This window comes from Dasypus novemcinctus, chromosome X (genome assembly GCF_030445035.2).
Source record: "Dasypus novemcinctus isolate mDasNov1 chromosome X, mDasNov1.1.hap2, whole genome shotgun sequence".
Taxonomy (NCBI): domain Eukaryota; kingdom Metazoa; phylum Chordata; class Mammalia; order Cingulata; family Dasypodidae; genus Dasypus; species Dasypus novemcinctus.
This window is the reverse complement of record NC_080704.1, coordinates 74,080,990-74,101,620: the sequence shown is the minus strand read 5'-3', so window position 1 is coordinate 74,101,620 and position 20,631 is coordinate 74,080,990. Positions and strand designations below refer to the sequence as shown.

General features: G+C 36.8%; 1 protein-coding gene across 1 annotated transcript in view; it reads right to left on the bottom strand.

The window, feature by feature from the left end:
* Positions 1–20,631, bottom strand: part of AR (androgen receptor) — a 194,250-nt gene that overhangs the window by 96,469 nt on the left and 77,150 nt on the right. The window lies entirely within an intron of this gene.

The following is a 20,631-nucleotide window of genomic DNA, read 5'->3' as shown; positions in this document are numbered from 1 at the left end:
TAAGCATGAAACAATACTCCAGTAACCTCCTGGGTTTACCTTCCTTGAATAGATGTGACAATGGACCACAAACTCATCCCCAGGAATGCAGATACTATATTTTATGAGTACTTCCTCTTTACTGAGGAAGAAAGGCAAATAATCTTCCATGGGCATCTCCTTGCTATATTGGGTAATTTCAAACCCTCAATTCTGTGAGGCAAATTTATTTTCTCATTATTATCTCCACTGTACAGCTGGAAAAAGCGAAGCTCAGGGAAGAGAAGTCCAGGCCTAGCTAATCCAAGTCCACCACAGCTTCTAAAACCCTTTTATCTTTCCATTATTCATTATTTTCTACTCATAGCTCTTTTGTTATCATGCTCACCACAGTCCATCAGAATCCAAAAAGGCATGAAAGTTTATACTCTGTTCAAACCTAAGTGAGTAGCCCTAGTAGGGCAAGAGGAAAGACAGTTTTGACTCAGGTTGCACTGGACAAGCACTTTATCTCCAAGACACAAATTTTCAAGTCCCAAGTACAACAGAGAGTATTCAAAAGGTTCTGCTGATATGTTAACCCAGTGGCTGACTATGGCAGCCTATCATCTCTCCCCACTATCCTTCCCTTTTCTACCATAACTGGAATGCCAGCAATAATCTGTCCACCAAACCAAGACTAGCAGGGTCACAGGTTCTACAGGAAAGAAGCTCACTTCTATGCAATGGGCCAAATGCTAAGACCATCATTCCCTTGACTAAAAATTGTGCCCTCAACCGCAGTCTTGAAACAAAGCAAAGCAAAATGCAGGAGTTTTTGCATGCACCTTCCCACTCTCCCTGCTTTTTTTGACTTGCATAACTAATGAAAACTCTTTAAATAAGACCAGGACATATATTTAGTCACTGTATGTTGCAGGCTATTTCATATACACCATCTCATTTAATCTTCCCAATAACCCTGCCAGGAAGCTCTGTATCATATCCATCTAGGAGAAGAGGGAATCAAGGCTCAGAAAAAGTTAAGGAAACATGCCCAAGATCACACATCTAAGAAGTTAAATGGCTATGCCAGGAATCCATCCCAGGTAAGTCTGTGTCCAAAGTGTGGATTCTTAACCACTAACTAGCCATGTTATGAGATTAAAGGCTGAGATTAGATATATTGGTTCAACTCAACTTCCAGCACCTCACCCTAAGGACCCAGCACAGTGCTAGATAACAGGGCTATAGTGGTGATCAAGACATTGTCCTTGCCATCAAGCAACTAATCATCTAGTAGAAAAGACAGAATGCAAATACCTATAAAATAACATAGTAAGTGAAATAACCAAGCAAATTGTAGACTGCTACAGATGAGGAAGCACCTAAAAGACAAGAAAGAGTTTTGAAAGGCATAATGGTATTCAGGGGAAAATTCAATGATGGTGATAATGACTACAATTATTACTGCATGACTACAAAATGAATATTATACAAACAAGATGGAAATGCACAGAAAGTAATAAGAGGTCTTATTTGAAAGTCTTTAAGAAAGAGATATATTCCTCCACATCAAATTTTAAAATAAAGTTCAAAATGGTTAAAGAATCTAATTAATTAAATTTATAATCAAGGTTTAAAGACTGAAGAAAGTAACTGATATTGTCATTATTAGACATAAATTTACTAAAGTATACCTTGCACAAAAATAATGATAAAGAAGGAAGAAGATGAGGAGATATAATGGAGGAAATTCCAAAATCTTGACTTTTTCTAACTAAAATCTGCTTTGCCTAGAGGCTTGAGAAAATATCTCCTGACCTCCTCTCTCTGGCAAAATATTCTGGATAGCATTCCCACTAAACCTGGCCTATTGTGGACAAAGGGTACATTGCAGTTCAGACTCATGGGATGACCTTTGGGCACTGGAAATGAAAATTCCCATTGCAATCCCTCTTCCAAGTGTATATCCTAGAGAAACTTCTGTATATGTACAGCATGCATCATTTGTGAGAATGATCACATCAGCTTTGTTTATAAAAGCAGAAAAGATAACATCCATTGTGAAGAGAATGGATAAATAAATAATGGCACATTCTTTCAATAAAATACAATTTACCAATGACAGGGAGAAGACTCAGCTACACATGAGTGAATCTCACAGGCTAATGGTGCATAGAAGACATATATCAAGATAGCACACACATGCATAACATCATACAGGGGTCCCATACAGTTCACAACTTTTACTAAACACTTATTGTTTATGTATATTCAGATATAAATGATATAAAGATAATATAATAATAGGGTGGGTTGTGAGAAAAATACTCTGGTTAGTAGTAATATTTTGACAATGTTCTTTAATCATTAGTTAAAAATGTTTAACAATGCATGGTATTGGTGGTAGGGTGAGTAATGAGAGTCCTGTATGATATTATATATGTTTGTTTTGTAAGTTCACAGCTATTCCTATACACTTATTGTTCATGTATGTTTTTGTATGAGTGATATACTTCAATAAATTTTAAAAAATATTAATCATAAAAATTTTTAAAAGATAGCACACATACAGTATGATCCCATTACATAAAGTTCCAAAAGAAGCAAAAGCAAACAGTACATTACTTGGGAATATGTATGTACTAAAACTACGAAAATGCAAGGGAATAATAAACCCCAAATTTAGGATAGTGATAACCTCTAACGGGGATGCTTGGGGTGATGATATGAGGAAGGAAGATACAATATTTATGCATTCACTTAAAATATATTTACTAAGCACTTCCTACATATCAGTCATCATTCTAGTTCCTGGGGATACAACAGTAAAAATCTGACAAAAATCGGTGAACTTACAGAGGTTCCATACTAGTAAGGCAGGTATACTGGTGTTGTTAATGGTCTTATTTTAAATCAGGGCTCATGAATATTTATTTTGCTACTGTTCTGTATAACTTACTTATATGTTACATGTATTATTTTCCATGGCTACAATAGCATATAATAGAAGAGTCAAAAGAAACATCTCAGAAATCTACAACACCCTTCAAATGATATCCCAATTTCCAGCACAACAAAGAATTACTTTAGGAACAAATGCAGAATTTGCATGCGACTTTGTGTTTCTTCCCATCTCTCCCCTATGTTGCATGATCACATATTATTCAGAGGCAGAGAATTTGGCTTTATGAGTCTGAAGAAAATACACTGCCAGACAGAATAGAGGTTTTCTGAATGCTACTCTCCAGCAGTTTCACAATTAATTAAACATAAGTGGATCACAAGAAGCTGTCTGCCTACAAATGACAGCTCACGCCTGGGGAGGTTTGCCCAGGAACCATCAGCACAATCAGCTGGGATCACCAGTTTCTTTGTCTATCTCTGCCTGCCTCTCTCTCTCTGCTCTAAAGAGGAGTTGTGGATATTTTGAAGGATCTGATTATTTGAGCAAGTCCCCCAACAACTAAGGAAATGGGTGAAATGCAAAAGTCATAGAAGTTTTCCTTGTATGTAAGAGGAATGCCAACTTAGCAGGACTTTGAAGACAGTCAGATCTGGGTTGGAATCCTGCCTCACCCCCTGACTAGCTACTAAATATAGGCCAAGTCATTAAGGCTCTCTGAGCTCTATTTACCTCTTCTGGAGAGTGTGTAGATCTATCCTAGAGGGCTTTCCTGAGAATTAAACAACACATGAAAAAACCCCTCCCTCTGTGTCTGCTACATAGTAGGTACACAGTAAGTTTTTTTTTTTCGGTCCTCAGCTTTTCTCTTACCATAAAAGAACAGGAAATGTTTAATATCTTTAAAAGAACAGCGATTTTAGGTAAAGGTACAGAGAGAGAAAGAAAAGAAAATCTCGATGTATAAAATCATATCTTTTTCATACATACCTCTGTGCTTTTCAAATGGAGAAGGGGTTTATTTTTCCTAATGTACAGTAATTTAAAATATTTTATATCAATCACATTATGGAATATAATGACAACTCAATTTGAATTTATAAGATAAAATTGGAGAAAGCTCAAAGTTATTCTGTCTTCAAGATCCGTTGTGTTCCTGGTTCTTTGTGGGTACAAGGAATACCTATGTTGGAAAAGTTGGCAAGTACTGGCACAGACAGGTAACTTCTTTTCCCCCTGCCAGCCTGATATTTGAAATTTGATTAATTCTTTCCTGGGGTGGTTTGAAGCTGTATGTACACTGAGGACTGGGGAAGAATGTAAACTACAATGTAAACCACTAGCCATGTGGTGCAGCAGTGCTCCAAAATGTATTCACCAAATGCAATGAATGTGGCACTATGATGAAAGAGGTTGTTGATGTGGGAGGAGTGGGGTGAGGGGGGTGGGGGGTATATGGGGATCTCATGGTTTTTTAATTTAACATTTAAATAAAAATAAATAAAGAAAATAAAACAGGTTCTTACAATTTAATCCACTTGCTGTAAAGTGGCAGAGAATTTGGTGAAATTGAGTTCTATTGTTCAGTGGAAGGCAGAACTTAAGAGTGATGAACTTGGATACTTAACTGAGGAGATTTCCAAGCTAAGTGTGGAAAGCAAAGCCTGGTTTCCTTTCAGCTTATAATAAAATGTAAGAGTAAAGAGATAAGCTGCGAACTAAATAACGGGTACAAAGAAACCAGAAATTGATGGTTTGGAAAATTCTGGGTATCCAGAAAGTGAGTCACAGGAGAATAGTGTGTTCCATGTAATGGTTTAACTGAACATGGAATGAGCCAGCAATTTCCATGGAAGTCAGGATTGGAAATGCAGTTATCCAGGAAAGATCTGTGGAAAGTCTTTTTATCTGATGGTTTGGACACCTTTGATCTACATGCAAAATCAGCAATTTTTTGCAAGGTCTGTATGAATGGAACTACTGCCAGCCTGGACTAAAAGGAACAGATTGAAGGAAAAAAATCACTTCAAGGGCAAAACCATCGAAGATGAGGTCTGGAACTAAAACATCTTCTCAGCCAAGAAATGTGAACCCATCCATGTGTGTGGAAAAGGTGAATCTGCCCCAGCATTTGGAGAGGGTGGGTCTTCTGCCCCAGTGTTCATGAAGAGTGTTGCCACCCAAGTGCTCTGAGAGTGTGAAGCCTGTACCCAGGCATTTGTGGAGAACCTGGCCACCATCCTGATGCTTGAAGAGGGTGAAGCCTTTATTCCAGTGTTCAGAGAAGAGAATGGCTGCTAGACAAGTACTTAGAAAGGGTGGGTCTGCCATTCCATCGGCCTGAAGGACAAAATATCATCCCATAATTGCAGTATTTTTTACATTTTCTGTAAACTTACAATTTCTTTAATTTAAAAAAATTAAAGGAAAAACATCTTGAAATCTAATGCATTATATACTACTAGGTTTCAGAAAAGTTTGCAGCACATGACCCATTTTCCTTCCAGTTTCTCCCTATGGGAATGGGAATATATATCCTATGCCTGTCCCTCCTTTATATATTAAAAGCAGATAACTTGTTCTCTGGGTTTCACAGGTCCACAGACAGAGGGGAATTGTGCCCCAGGACAGATCACACCCATAATCGATTTTGAAAAGACTCTTAGCATTTTTTTTTAAATGATTTAAGGCTGTTGGAATATTGTGATGGAATGAATGTAGTTTGCATATAGGAAAAAAAAAAATGTCTCTTTCGGGTCCAGAGAGTGGAATGTGGTAGTTTGAAGCTGTATAAATCGCAGAAAAACATGTTCTTAAATTTAATCCATTCCTATGGTTGTGAACCCATTTTAAGTATGACTTTTGGATGAGGTTACTTCAGTTAAAATGTGTCCCACTTCAGTCAGGTTGTGTTTTAATCCTATTACTGGAGTTTTTCATAAAAGAATGAAACTCAAACAGGGAGAGAAAGGCAAAGGAACAAGAAGTTGAAATGTAACCTGTAACACAGAAGAAAGAGACCACGTGACACCCCTGTGTTCCTTTACCATGTGACAGAGGAACCAAGGATTATAGGCAGCCAGCCCCAGAACTCCACAGTCTTCAGAGTGAAAGTATCACCTTGATGATATTTTCCTGGCCTCAAAACCATGAGTGAATTAATTCATGTTGTTTAATCTAACCCATTTCATGGCATTTGCTTAAGGAGTCTAGGAAATGTAAAACACTGTGAAAGAGAGCAGTTGTGCTTCTTTTTGAAAATATTACTTTACTTCATAGCTCTTCAATCTTCTTTTCTGACGTCTTTGGTAGAAATGTTAAGATACATAAGGAGAAGAACTGTTTTCCATTCCCAGCTCTGCTTCTTGCTAGCAGGATGGCCTTGAGTGTATGGCTTCAACTTCCTCAAGTGTAAAATGAGTAAAGAAATATATACCATATAAGACTGCTGTGAGGATTTTATGTGGTTGTGGAAGTAAAGCAGCTCACACCATTAATGGTACAGTGCTTAATAAAAGCCCGCTATTATAATACTCCTACAGGATATGGTAGGGAGGAGAACTAGGTTCTGAAAAATTACTTCTGAGATAGGTATTATTATTTCTATTTTCAGATATGCCAACTGAGGCTTATATGTATTTTTTTTTAAAAAGACAATATGTAAAATGTAAAAAAAAAAAAAAAGGAAATGACTTGTCTGAGTTCACAGAATCAATAAGTGAAAAGACCAAACTTCATATGTGGGGTTATTTTCTGCCAAATTCATATTCTCCCACTATTTTAAACTGCAAAGACTGTATACCATTTGCATGATGGCATGGCTTTAATTTAATTAGATTGTTTTAACAGGTTTATTGATCTATAGTTTACATACGATAATATTAACTCATTTAAACTCTACAATTTCGTGGGTGTTTTTTAAAGTATATTTGTATCTTTTGCCACAAACTTATTTTAGAACATTCTGTCATTCCAAAAAGAAATCCCATACCCATTAGCAGTCATTCCCCATCTTTCCCCAGACCCTGGCAACCATTAATCCCCATTCTGGCTCTATAGATTTGCCTATTCTGGACATTAAATATAAATGGAATCATATAATATGTGGCTTGTTGTGTCCAGCTTCTTTCACTTAGCATAATGTTTACAAGCATGTATCAACATATTACTTCATTCCTTTTTATTAGTGGTTAATATTCAATTGTATAGCTGTAGTACGTTATGTTTATACAATTTGGCTATTATTAATAATGTTATGATCATAGATATATAAGATTTTGTGTGGACATGCTTTCATTTCTCTCAGACATATACCAAGGAGTGGAATTATCAGTCATAATGACAACATTTTATGGAACTTCCGAGCAGTTTTCCAAAGTAGCTGCACCACCTTACCCTCTTACTAGCAATGTATGATTGCTCCAATTTCTCCTATCCAAGTAAACTTTTGTTATTGTCTTTCTTATTATAACCATCCTACTGGGTGTGAAGCGATATGAATATGGTCTTGATTTGCATTTCCCAACTGACTAATGATGTGGAACATTTATTCATTGGCACATTTTCTTTGCAGAGATGTGTTTTAGATCCTTTGCCCATTTTTAACTTTGGTTATTTGTGTTTTTATTATTGAGTTGTAAATGTTCTTTATATATGGCCATTAAAAAAACAGAGGACAACACATGTTGGAGAAGATGTGGAGGAATGGGAACACTCATCCACTACTGGTGGGAATGTAGAATGATCTAGTCATTGTGGAGGACAGTTTGGCTGTTCCTCGAGGAACTAACTGTAGACTTGCCATATGACCCAGCAATTCCATTGCTGGATATATACCAGAAGAACAGAGAACAAGGATACAAACCTATATATGCACACCAATGTTCATAGCAGCATTATTCACCATTGCCAAAAGTTGGAATCAACCCAACTGCCCATCAACAGATGAATGAATAAACAAAATATGGTATATACATACAATGGAATACAATGCAACTGTAAGAAGGAATACAGTACTAACACATGGGATAACATGAATGTATCTTGAGGACCTCTTGCTGAGTGAAGCAAGCCAGGCATTGAAGGACAAATACTGTATTTTCTTGATTCAAGTCCCTTAAGAGTTGTATGATCTACAAACATTTTCTTTCATTCAGTGGATTGGATTTTCACTTTCTTGATGATATTGTTGGCAAAACAAAAGTTTTCAAATTTAATTAAGTACAATTTATCTACTTTTTCTTTTGTTTCTTATGCTTTGGGTTACCCATCTAAGAAGCTGTTGCCTAACTTAAGATCATAAAGATTTACTCCTATAGTTTCTTCTAAGATTTTTATTTTATTAGCTTTAACATTTATGTCCATAACATATTTTGAGAAAATTTTTGTTTATGGTGTGAATAAGTGTTCCAAATTCATTTATTTTGTATATGGATATCTATTGTCCCAGCACCATTTCTTGAAAAAAAACTATTCTTTCCTCATTGAATTGTCTTGGCACCCTTGTCAAAATCAATTGAACATAAATGGGTGGGTTTATTTCTGGACTGTCAGCAATATTCCCTTAATCTATGTCTATCCTTATGCCAGTACATTTCTGTCTTGACTACTCTAGCTTTGTAGAAAATTTTTAAAATAGGATGTGTGAGTTCTCCAGTATTTTTCTTCTTTATTAAGATTGTTTTGGCAATTCTGAGTTCCTTGTATTTCTATATGAATTTTAGAACAGCTTTTCAATTTCCACAAAGAAGCCAGCTGGGATTTCGATGAGGATTATGTTGAATTCTGTACATCAATTTGAGGAGTATTGTCATCTTAATTATATTAAGCCTTCTAATCCATGAACATGGGATGTTTTCCCACTTACTTAGGTATTGAATTTTTTCAACAATATTTTGCAGTTTTCAGTGTACATGTTTCCTGTTCTTCTGTTAAGTTTATTTATAACCAGTATAGTATTTTGATTTTTTAATGGAACTGTTTTTATTTCATTTTCAGATTGTTCATTGATTTTTGAATACTGATCTTTTATTTTGTAATCTTACTGTACTCATTTATTAATTCTTATTGTTTATTGTGGATTCCTTCAGATTTTCTATATACAAGATTATGTCATCAGTAAATAAAGATAATTTTACTTCTTCCTTTTCAATATGGATAGCTTTTAATTTTTCTTTTCTTTTATTTCCACTAGTAGTTTCTAAAACCATTCCTCCTGTTTGTTTTGTTTTCAGTTTTCTCTTCTTTTTCTAGTTTCCTAAATTGGAAAAGTTAGGTTAATTATTTCAGATTTTTATTCTTTTTAAATAAAAGCATTTAGCTATAATTGTCCTCTAAGCACTGTTTTAGCTTAGCTTTATCCCATAAGTTTTGATATTTTGTGTTTTCATTTTCATTCACCTCCATGTAGATTCATTCTTCCTTTGTGATTTTTTCTTTGACCCAGGGTTTATTGCGATGTGTTGTTTAATTCCACACATTCGTGAATTTCCCAAATGTCCTTATGTTACTGATTTCCAATTATTTCCACTGTGAACAAGAGAACATGCAAAAAATAATTTAAAAAATAAATGCTCCTCTGATTGTTGCGAGCCATTGTTTCGTTTCCAGAGTTCTGGGAAAGCTGGTTTTTTTCACAATTTTTGCCAGTGTTTCCATTTCTGTTATGAAAGGTCAGATTTATGGAGGGCCTTATTCTACCTCTCTGCAAGTCTTCCCTTCCAAGTCAAGTTACATATTATGTAATACAAAAACGATTCCCCCATACACAAACAATAATGCCCATCATGAACAGAGGGAAGATATATTGCACACACCCTTCACTCACATATTCAATCATTCATATCATTCCTACCTTATGAAGGGGCAGCTCTTCAAAATGATGCATGTATAAAAAAGAGTAAAACACAACCCCTGTCCTTAAGGACCATCCAAGAGATCCTTAGGGGTTAAAACAAGTACCCCGTTTGTCACTGAAAGGTAGAGCAAGAGAAATGCTGTAAAAAGGGGGCAAGATGATGATTACTACAGGAGGAGATAATAGTATATCTTGCCTGGGGGGTTAGTGGTTAATCCTCACCATGTTTTGAGCCCTATTATTGATCAAACTAGATAATTTAGATACTTGTCAATTATTTACACTGTAATCTACCTAGAGACCAGGTGGGTGTGCCTATGGCTCTAACACATATTCAAGGTTCAAAGTTGATAGAAGTGACTGCTTTGCAAAGCACACAAATTATGAATAAATATTATTTGTCATGATGCATCAAACAGATATAGCCCTACTGGTGACTCTCATTTTCCTTTAGTGTACATCACTTACATCACTTGTCTTAGAGATAGTAGTAAGACTCCTTTTTATCAGTTTCATCCCAACAACATGACAAATTTGTCCTTTTCTCTCGGAACCACTATCAGAAATGGGGTTGAACAGACAAAGCTTTATTAAAGTCATGTCCTTGCATCTCCAAAGCCACATCTGCTTTTTTCTGTGAGCCAAAATCTCTCCAATGGCTACCTAGCCATTACAATCAGTAAGCCACGGAAGAACTAGCTGGATTCCTATCTTCATTATCATCAAATCACTGGGTTGAGAGTTGTTTTCAGATTCTCTATTTCCAGGACCCACTGGCAAAGAAGCAGGGTATGAGAAAACAACTTGCTTTCAATTTACCTGTTAAATCTTACTGAACCACCCGTTTCTTTACAGCCTCTACTTGAACTTCTGAACTAAAGAGACTATTTATTGAGGACTTTCTATGTGCTAAGCATTGTTGAAGGTGTTTAATCCCTTCAATAACTACTATGAGGTAGGCAGTATATCTCCACATTACAAATAGCTAAATATACAGAGATAGTGAGTGATTTCTTCAAGATCATGCAGGTATTAACATAGAAGAGACAGGAACTGAAAGCATATCTGGCTGCCTCCAAAGTCTATGGTTTGCTCATCATGCTATGTAACATTGCCTCTCATTGACTATCCCAGCTGGATGGCCCTAAGAGATCACCTAGTCCAGTGGTTCTCACATTTGACTTCTCATTAAAATCACCTGGGGAGCTTTCTTAAAATATCAATGTCCTGTCTACTCACTCCTTAACTCTAATTTATTGAAGTGGAGTATGGCCTGGGCATCCAGAGGATTTTAACATCCAGTCAGGACTGAAACCCACTAACCTAGTCTACTAGATCATTCCTGTTGAGGAGAAAAAAATCAGATCCAGAAAGTGACAATGAAGTGACTAAGAGAAACAGATATTCTGAGACAAGCCTGAGGCTAGAATACAGATCTAATGCTTTCCATGCCAGTGTTCTGTTACAGAATAATATGTCTGGTCACAGTCTACAACCCAAGTTCTCCCAGTGCCTACAAACCAGAAGTCAATCTATGAAAAATCTGGTGACCATCACCAGTCACTCAGCTATACTCCATAATTTTATGGAAAGATGGTAAAAACACCAAAGACTATGGCAGCCACCAAAATGGATCTCATTCTTTGTGGAATTACTCTCTTCTTGGAAAAAAGATTAGCAAATATTTATGAGGATGTTGCCATGTTCCAGGCATTGTGAGAGGCACTTACAATATATTAGGGACCCAAAGAGACAAATATCCCTGCCTCCTCTCTGAAGTCTGTTCCAAGGAGAGTTACTGTCATTCAGATCAAGAATTACAGAACTCTGTTTTACAGATGAGGTAAATTAAACTCAGAGTTAAGTGGGTTTTATAATAAGTGGCAGTGTCAAAAGTGAAAAGAGAAAAGGCTTTGGGGCAGAGAGATGCAGGTTTGAGCCCCATTGCTACTGATCAATAGATGTAATAGGCACAAAATGAGTCTAACCAGTTTCCTTATCTGTAAAATGGGGAAAATAATTTACCAGCCTCAAAATGATTTTGTGACAAATGCATCAGAGAAACATGGGAAAGAGCCTGACACACTCAAATGGTCATTTCTCTCCACATCCACCTTTCCTCTCCCAACTTCCCCTTGGGACTAGACTCCAGGGCATCTGATACCAAGTCCAGTAAGCTCTGCAGTATACCAGGCTATCTCTTGTATTAGATACCACAGGTTAAAGCAGGAAAGCAGCAACCCTTCCCTTACCCCAAACTCGAGAGAGCCCTCAAAAAATTAAAATCTGTCTTTAAAGATCTTTTGTGACTTTGTCTGAGAGAGAGAAAACACAGACAATGTACTTTAAGAAATGTGAAAAATGTTCAGCCCTCAGGGTCTGAGGCCCTCAGAAACCCAAAGAAGGAAGATAGCACCATGTGAGCAGACACAACTTGGGAAGCAATGACACGGTGATGAGATTCCAAGCTGTCCACAACCAGGAGGCCAAGGTTAGACATTTCATGTTGGCCAAAAAAAAAAAAAAAAAAACCTACAGAAGCTAGAAAAACAGTCTCACTGAAATACTCACCAGCAACAGGGCTTACCCTCCCCCATTAAACACACACCCAGCAAGGCCTGGCCCAAGGTTAAATAAGGCCAGGTATTAATATGGCACTTGGGAAGTTTCCCAATGTAGAGACTTTGATTTTGAGTGTTAAGAGAAGGATCATAAACTGAAACTAAATGTCCCCTACCCCATCTCATACATCACAGAGCATGGCAAAACACTAAAAACTGACAATTACTGTGCACCTCTATGTACCACATACTACATTTTGCATACCTTAAACTCATTTAATTTTCACAACAAATTAATGAGGTAGACATAATTATGCCCATTTTATTGAAGGGAGGATTTAGGTTCAGAAACCTTAAGCATCTTGTTACAAATCCATAGACTATAGATGGCTACAAGATTTGAGCTCAATTCTCTCTGACTCCAAGATCAACCATTAAACTATAGTTTCTCACAGTGGATGGCATGCTCCAATGACTCAACCCAGAAATCCATGAGTCATCCTAGACTTAATGCAATGTACTTCCTCAATGCACCCCACCTACCCTTGCCATCCAATCAGTCAAACAGTGACTAATATCTGTTAATTTTACTGCCTAACACACACACACACACACACACACAGTCTTACCACGAAAATAACTAAAACTATTTTATTCAAATCTTTCTTTTCCAATCAGGAGACTGATCTCCATTCCATAAATTACACAGAATCCCAAAGGAACTGTCTAAAATATCTGCTTCTGTAACTTCTCTCCTTAAGAGTCTTCAGTAACCCCCCATGGCTTATAGCAGTGGTCTTAATTCAGTGATGCATCAGAGTCCTCTGAGGAGCTAACTGGCAATACAGAGACCTAATCCCACCCCATTTTTACCACAAACCCTTCTGAATCTACAGGTGAGAACTGAAAATCTATACTTTTGCTACAAGCCCAAGCAATCTTCTTAGGCAGGCACATAAAACCGTTTGGTCTATAGTATACAATTTCATAGTACTAGTATGGCATTCAAGGCCTATTTCCTAGCCCTTTGTTTCACTGCCTACACAACCCATAATCTTTTCTATGTGACTTTCCAATAGTACCAACCTCCTTGAGTTCCTCAGTCTAACTCTGCTGTTTCATGTCCCTGTATCACTGCTTATAGTGCCACTCCCTCCAACTGGAATGACTTCACCCTGCTCCAAATATCTGTATAACTCACTTGCAACATCACAGCACAACAGGTTATCACCTATTCCCATGAGGGCCTTCCGACTTCTGACTCTGTATCCCCCAACTTGTGCAGTCTTCTTTCAGAGAATCTATAATACTTTATATCACAAATAATCTGTGTACATACCTGGTTCCCAATCACCATGAGGCCATAATTGCTTAATTTCCAGTGCCTAGCCCAAACACTACCTCTGGGAACTGCCTGCTTGATTTGTCTTCCTTTTCCTTTTGTATCCCTCACTCTTAAACCATGAAAAAGGGTTTGAGAACTAACACGTTGCCTCTCAAATGGCATCTAAACTCAAAGGCCAAGATGTACCCTGGGCAACTTCTGAGTCTTCAGTTAGAACACTGCTAAATTATATCAGACAAAAAAGAAAAAAATAGTAAATATTGCACAATCTCCATTTGATCATAATACCTCTCACCTTCTGATCAGGAAGTTCTTCCTCATATCTAACCCAAATTCCTGAGATTATTTTTCTCCTGTCTTCAGTAGAAATGGAGAATAACTGCCTACCTTACCTTACTCTCTTTCTATATCACAGATAAACACAGAGGTGAACAAAATGCAATCTAGCATTAAATCTGATAAGTTTTTGGCATCTTTTTGAGCTAGGGAAAGGTGAAGTGATAAGGAGCTGGTGGAACTGTCAATGTTAGATAAACACAGATAAACTGTTCAACTTGATGAACTAATTCCTTCCATTTTGCAAAGGGTTCATATGGTCTCTGGCACAGTATTATCCTACTTCCCTTTGGCCATTATGATGAAGAGACAAGTTGCAGACAGCTTGCTATCCTTCTCCCTGGCCATTGCCTATTCTTTTCCACTGTTTCTGCTCTGGAATCTGCCTCAGTATACTGGACTAGTAGTTAGGAGACTGAGATTACAGTATAAATTATAATACTAACTCACTGTGTCCTTGGATCTGTAACTCTTTTCTAACCCTCAGGTTTCTGATCTTATAAAACCCAAATCTGTAGAGCACTTCAAGCAGATAAACCAAATTCATATGCATTTCCTCATGGGATCTGCATAATTACTCTGTGACACAAACAAATGTGTCAACTGAAACTCAGGGAGTTTAAGTAACTTGCCGAAAGTGGCACAGCTAGAAAGAGCAGAACCATAACTGGAATTCAGGTTTTGATTGCTAATCTAGAACTCTTTCTAATATACCAAACTGCTTAATGACATCTATGAAATCTGGGGGTTGTATTGCAGATTGCTAATTTAACAACTATTATATGTGCAACATTTGTTAAAAATTCCTTACCATTCATTATCATTCATTCTATCACTAAAAATGTATTCAGCAATCACCAAAAGTCAGGCACCATTAGACTAGGGATACAGTAATGAACAAGTTAGACAAGATGTTTACCTGCCTTCAAGGAGCTTCCATTTTAGAAAGAAACAGAAAACAAGCATAGAAAGATTTGAAAAAAAATATTTCTTATACTGAGAAAATCAAGGTGCAAGGCTACAGAGTGACTGATCAAAACATTCCCAATGCGCCTGCCAAATAGAAATTTTCATTAATTTCATTTTCAGGTGAGCAAAAGGATGCTGAGAAAGTTAGTGACTTAGCCAGCCAGTAAGCAACAGAACTAGGAGTAGACACCGCGACTCTTGACTATATGTCTGGTGCTCCTTCCATTCCACTGCTTCTCTCCTGATACGGGTTTTCTAGGATTCCATGATTTAGTCTCCAAATGACTGTCTCTTGAGTACTTTCTTCAATAAGGTCCTATTTCTAAAGGAGGGAAGAATAGGAACTTAGGCTAAATGCTCTGGGATCATGAGATCAGGAGCCTCAAAGTACTGCCAGGGTATTTGCTGGTTCACTTGTTTGTCTCTATCAGTTCCATGACTGTATCACCGACTCTGTTTTCTTCACTATTGTATACACAGTACCCAGCATATTGTTTGGCCCAAAGTCAGTATTTGTTAAGTATTTATTGAATCTATGGATGAATGAATGACTAAAATCTCCAATAAGAACTAAGGAAATGGATTAGAAATCCAATTAACATAGCTTGCAGAAAGCTGGGTTGGTGTGATCATGGCAAAGGGATCCAAACCACCTCAGCTTCCCCCAGAAGCTACAGCTGCTTTCTCTAAGGTAACAAGCAGGTGTGACAAAGAGAAAGGTAGGAAATGGAACCCAAGGGGGAGGAGAAGGGAACGTCACAGTACAAGAAGCATAACAAAGGCCAGTTAAAAATGAACTTCTCATCTAATAAGTAGTTGGAAAGGGCTGGGATCTGATTTTCTTTTTCCCTCAATCCTGGAAAGCGTATTGCCTGTACTTTTCAGGCAATATGTTAACAGATATGAAATGTGGTGGTATCCTGTCTTCTGCAAATTTGGAAGCTGAAAAAGACAATAATCTATCCAGTGAGAACTAAAATGATCGGGAGACTTTCCATGGGGCTGCCAGAGTAATGCTGGGCTATCTGTGGCCTTGTGCTCCACTTTGATTAAATGTCCTACTCACAGTTTACCTAGATGCTTGTGCTATACACATATAAAAAAGAATTGTCTTTGAACACCAACAACTGGCTTGTATGTGAGAAAAAAAATAAGAATAGAAAGTAGGGATACAAATATTTACTGAGCATTAACTAGACACTGACACTGTCATAGTTGTAGTCACACAGGATATAACAATATAGTTGCCACTTATTAAGCAAAATCACATCTATGAAATGGAGATATTCAAAGTAGATATGTACAGGGCTATATGAATTAAGTGAGCTAATTCATGTCAGGTATTCAGTACAGTGTCTGACATGTAATATATGTGAAGTAACAAAATACTACCACTACCATCAGCAACAACTATGTGCAGTGCTCTATTTTAGGTACTTTCATATAAATTATCATAAGATATCCTCCCCACAATGTTGCAAAGTAGAAGTTATTTCCATTTGACAGAGGAGGAAACTGAGACAAAGGGAGGCACAGAGACTTGCCTAAGGTTCCACAATTAGAGAGAGAAAGAGCAAGAAGAAACCAGGTCTGACTGTACATCACAAGGCCAAAATCTGGCAATTGACAACTACTCTCAGATGTTTGGACATTCTGACTTGCTTACAGCAATTCCATCTGTACACCAATGTGGGAAGCAAATGTAATTTTATTTTAGAACCCCATCTTATTCGTTGATTCTCCTTTGTGTCTAAAGCCAAAAAAATAAAATATATTGTTTGGTATTTGGAAGAAAAAAAAGCATACTTTCGTAAAATTGTAAATCAAAACTGAGAGTCTTAAGTGTAAAACATGCTTAAGCTCTTTTATGCTAATAGAAGCACATTTCCTACAGTGAACTTCTCTGACCACGGAATTGGTCTCTTATAGGTTTACATATATATAGCAAAGGTACTTACATGTTATTTGCTACAGCTCATTGTCTTCGCCAAAAATCTTCGCTCCCATTCTATGAACCAGGGACACAGAAAGGAGTAGGCAACAAACACTATCTCCTGAAGCCACTGTCTCACTGGCAAGCACAGTTAAAGTGTAAGTTGAAAAAAACTTCATTAGTGAGAAAAACACAGAGTGATATAAGAGCATGGTGGGGGAAGGCATATAGTATTTTAAAACAATTTTCTTGAGATATAATTCGCATACACGAAGTTCAGTCATTTAAAATGCATAAGTGGTTTTTAGGGTACTTACAGAATTTTGAAATCATAAGCTTTATCTAATTCAAGAACATTTTCATCACCCTCTCCCCAAAAAATCTCATACCCAATAGGAATTATATCCCAGTCTCTCCTCCTCCAACTCCTGGTAACCACTAATCTACTTTCTGACTATGGATTTGCCTTTTCTGGGCATTTCATACAAACAGAATCATACAATATGTGGTCTTTTGTGACTGCTTCCTTTCACTTAGCATGTTTTTGAGGTTCATCCCTGCTGCATCACGTATCAGTGCTTCATTTTTTTATTACCAAAAGATGTTCCACTGTATGGATATACCACATGTTATCTATAAATTCATCAGTTGATAGGCATTTAGATTGTTTTGTTTAAGGATAATATGAACAATGCTGCTGTGAACATTTTGTGTTCAAGTCTGTAGACATATCTTTTCAATTTTCTTGGGTAGATACCTAGGAATGGAACTTGTGGGTTGTATAATAGATTTAGGTTTAACTTTTTTTTTTTTTTGCATTTTTTTTTTGCATTTTTTTTATTGACTTTGTAATAATATTACATCAAAAATATATATGTGAGGTCCCATTCAACCCCGCTCCCCCCACCCCCCCTCTCCCCCCCAAATACAACACTCGTTCCCATCATCATGACACATCCATTGGATTTGGTAAGTACATCTTTGGGCACCTCTAGGTTTAACTTTTTGAGGAACTCCCAAACTAGTCTCAAAAGGGGAGGCACTATTTTACATTACCACCAGAAATGTAAGAGGGTTCTAATCTCACCACATCAGAGCCAACACTTGTCAATCTTTTCTGTTATAGTAATATATATAATTGTATATGAACTGCTATCTCATTATGGTTGCTTTTTATTAAAATGTATTTCACATATTACAAACTGACCATTTCAAGTATATAATTCAGTAGCTTTTCGTATATTCACTAAATTGTGTAAATATGACCACTCTATAATGCCCATTCCAAGGAACAAAGAGTGTCTTCAACTGCAAGCAAGATAGTTCCATCCATCTGCCCCATGGGAGCTAAGCGCCCTCTCAATTAGAAACATTTACATCTCTGGACTGACAATGTGATAGCCAGGCCCTGAGCCTCAACAGACTCCAGCACCTACAATCCGATTTATTGGACTCACCTCACTCAGCTAAGATGGAGTTGAAGAAGGACAACCACCACACCATGGAGCCTAGAGTGCCTACAACTGAAAGTGGGAGGATTGCATCCAGTATCCATGTGAAATCTGAGCCTCCTCTTGACATAGAGGTGCAATGGACACAACCAATCCAAGGTCCACAGAGAAAAGGTGGCATTGGAGTGGGAAAAGTGGACATGGTGGCTAATGGGTATGGGGAATGGCAGGAAGAGACGAGATGTGGAGGCGTCTTTGGGACTTGGAGCTGCCCTGGAAGGTGCTTCAGGGGCAATCACCGGACATTGTAAATCCTCACAGGGCCCACTAGATGGAATGGGGGAGAGTATGGGCCATGATGTGGACCATTGACCATGAGGTGCAGAGGTGCCCAGAGATGTACTTACCAAATACAATGGATGTGTCATGATGATGGGAATGAGAGTTGCTGAGGGGGGAGTGGTGGGGTGGGGGTGGTGGGGTTAAATGGGACCTCATATATTTTTTTAATGTAATATTTTTACAAAATCAATAAAAAAAAGAAAAGAAAAGAAAAGAAATATACAGGGCATTGTTCCACAAATCAAAAAAAAATAAACATTTACATAATCTAAAGCTTCTTTAAAAATAAGAAAAATAATTTTTAAAAAGTCATTCACCATGAACCTCTCCCACAGTTCCTGGCAACTGCTAATCCACTTTCTGTCTCTATAAGTTGTCTTATTTGGGTCATTTTCATATAAATGGAATCAAACAATATGTAACCTTCCATTTCTGGCTTCCTTTACTAAGCATAAAATGGTCAAGTTTCATCCATGTTGTAGAATGTATCAGACTCCATTCATTTTCATGACTGATTAATATTTTACTGCATGGATAATTATTAATATCCACTTGGATATTTGTTTTTTTTGTGCCTTTTGGTTATTACGAATAATGGTGCTATGAACATTGATGAACAAGTCTTTATATGGGCATTTGTTTTCAATTTTCTTGGGTATATACCTAGGAATGGAATCACTGGATCATATGGTAACTCTATGTTTAGCTTTTTAAGGAACTTCCAGACTGTTTTTCAAATTGAGTTGTACCATTTTACAATCACACCTGCAGCATATGAGGGCTTAAGTTTCCCAACACTCCTGCAAACACCTGTTATTATTCATCTTTTATAAATTAATATTGTAGCCATTCTAGTGGGTGTAAAGTGGAATCTCATTGTGGTTTTGATTTTCATCTCCTTAATAACATAATCACTTCATGTGCTAATTGGACATTTGTCAATCATCTTAGAAAATATCTATTAAAATCATTAGCATTTTTAAAAATTGGGTTGTTTTTAATTATTAAGCTGTAAAAGTTCTTTATATATTTTGTATACAAGTACCTTATTAGATGTGATTTGTGAACATTTTCTTTCGTTCTATACATTCCATTTTCAATTCTTGATGGTATAATTTGCACAAAAGCCTTGTCTTATGACCTATCATAAGGTCTGCTTTGGAGAAGAGAGCATATGCTCACTAGGGAAGACTGTGTTGGCTGGAGTTTCCTATAGATGTCTGTTAGGTCTATTTGTTTTATGGTTTTCAAGTCTCCCATTTCCTTGTTGACCTTCTATCTTTTTGTTCTATTTATTATTGAAAGTGGGATATTGAACCCATCAACTATTATTGTTGAATTGACCATTTCTCCCTTCAATTGTGTCAATGTTGGCTTTGTGTATTTTTAGCACTCTGTTGTTACATGTATGTATGTTTACAATTGTTAGATTGTCTTGATCTTTTTATCATTATATAATTATTTCCTTCACAATAATTTTTGTCTTAAGGTCTATTTTGTCTGATAGTATAGTCACTCCAGCTCTCTTTTTGTTAGTGTTTTCATGGTATGTCTTTTTCCATCCTTAAACTTCAAACTGTTTGTATTTTTGAGTCTATAGTGTGTCTCCTGTGGCCAGCATATGGGTGCAAGAAACATACAGATGAGTATTCTTTGTTTTATTAATCCATGCTCAAATCTGTCTTTTGATTGGATTGTTTAATTTATTCGAATTTAATGTTATTATTGATACAGCTAGGTTTACATCTCCCTTTTTACTTTTGGTTTCTATATTTCTCACGATTATTGTGTTCCTCATTCACTATCTCATTTTTTCTTAAGTGGATATTGTCTAGTGAATAATTTTAACTATATTTTTAAACTATATTTTTGAATTACTAGTAGTTTTTCCAGGACGTCCAATATGCATCTTAATTATCAGAATCTACTATAGATTGAACCAAGGAAGTTATTGAAACTTTACTCCTATAAA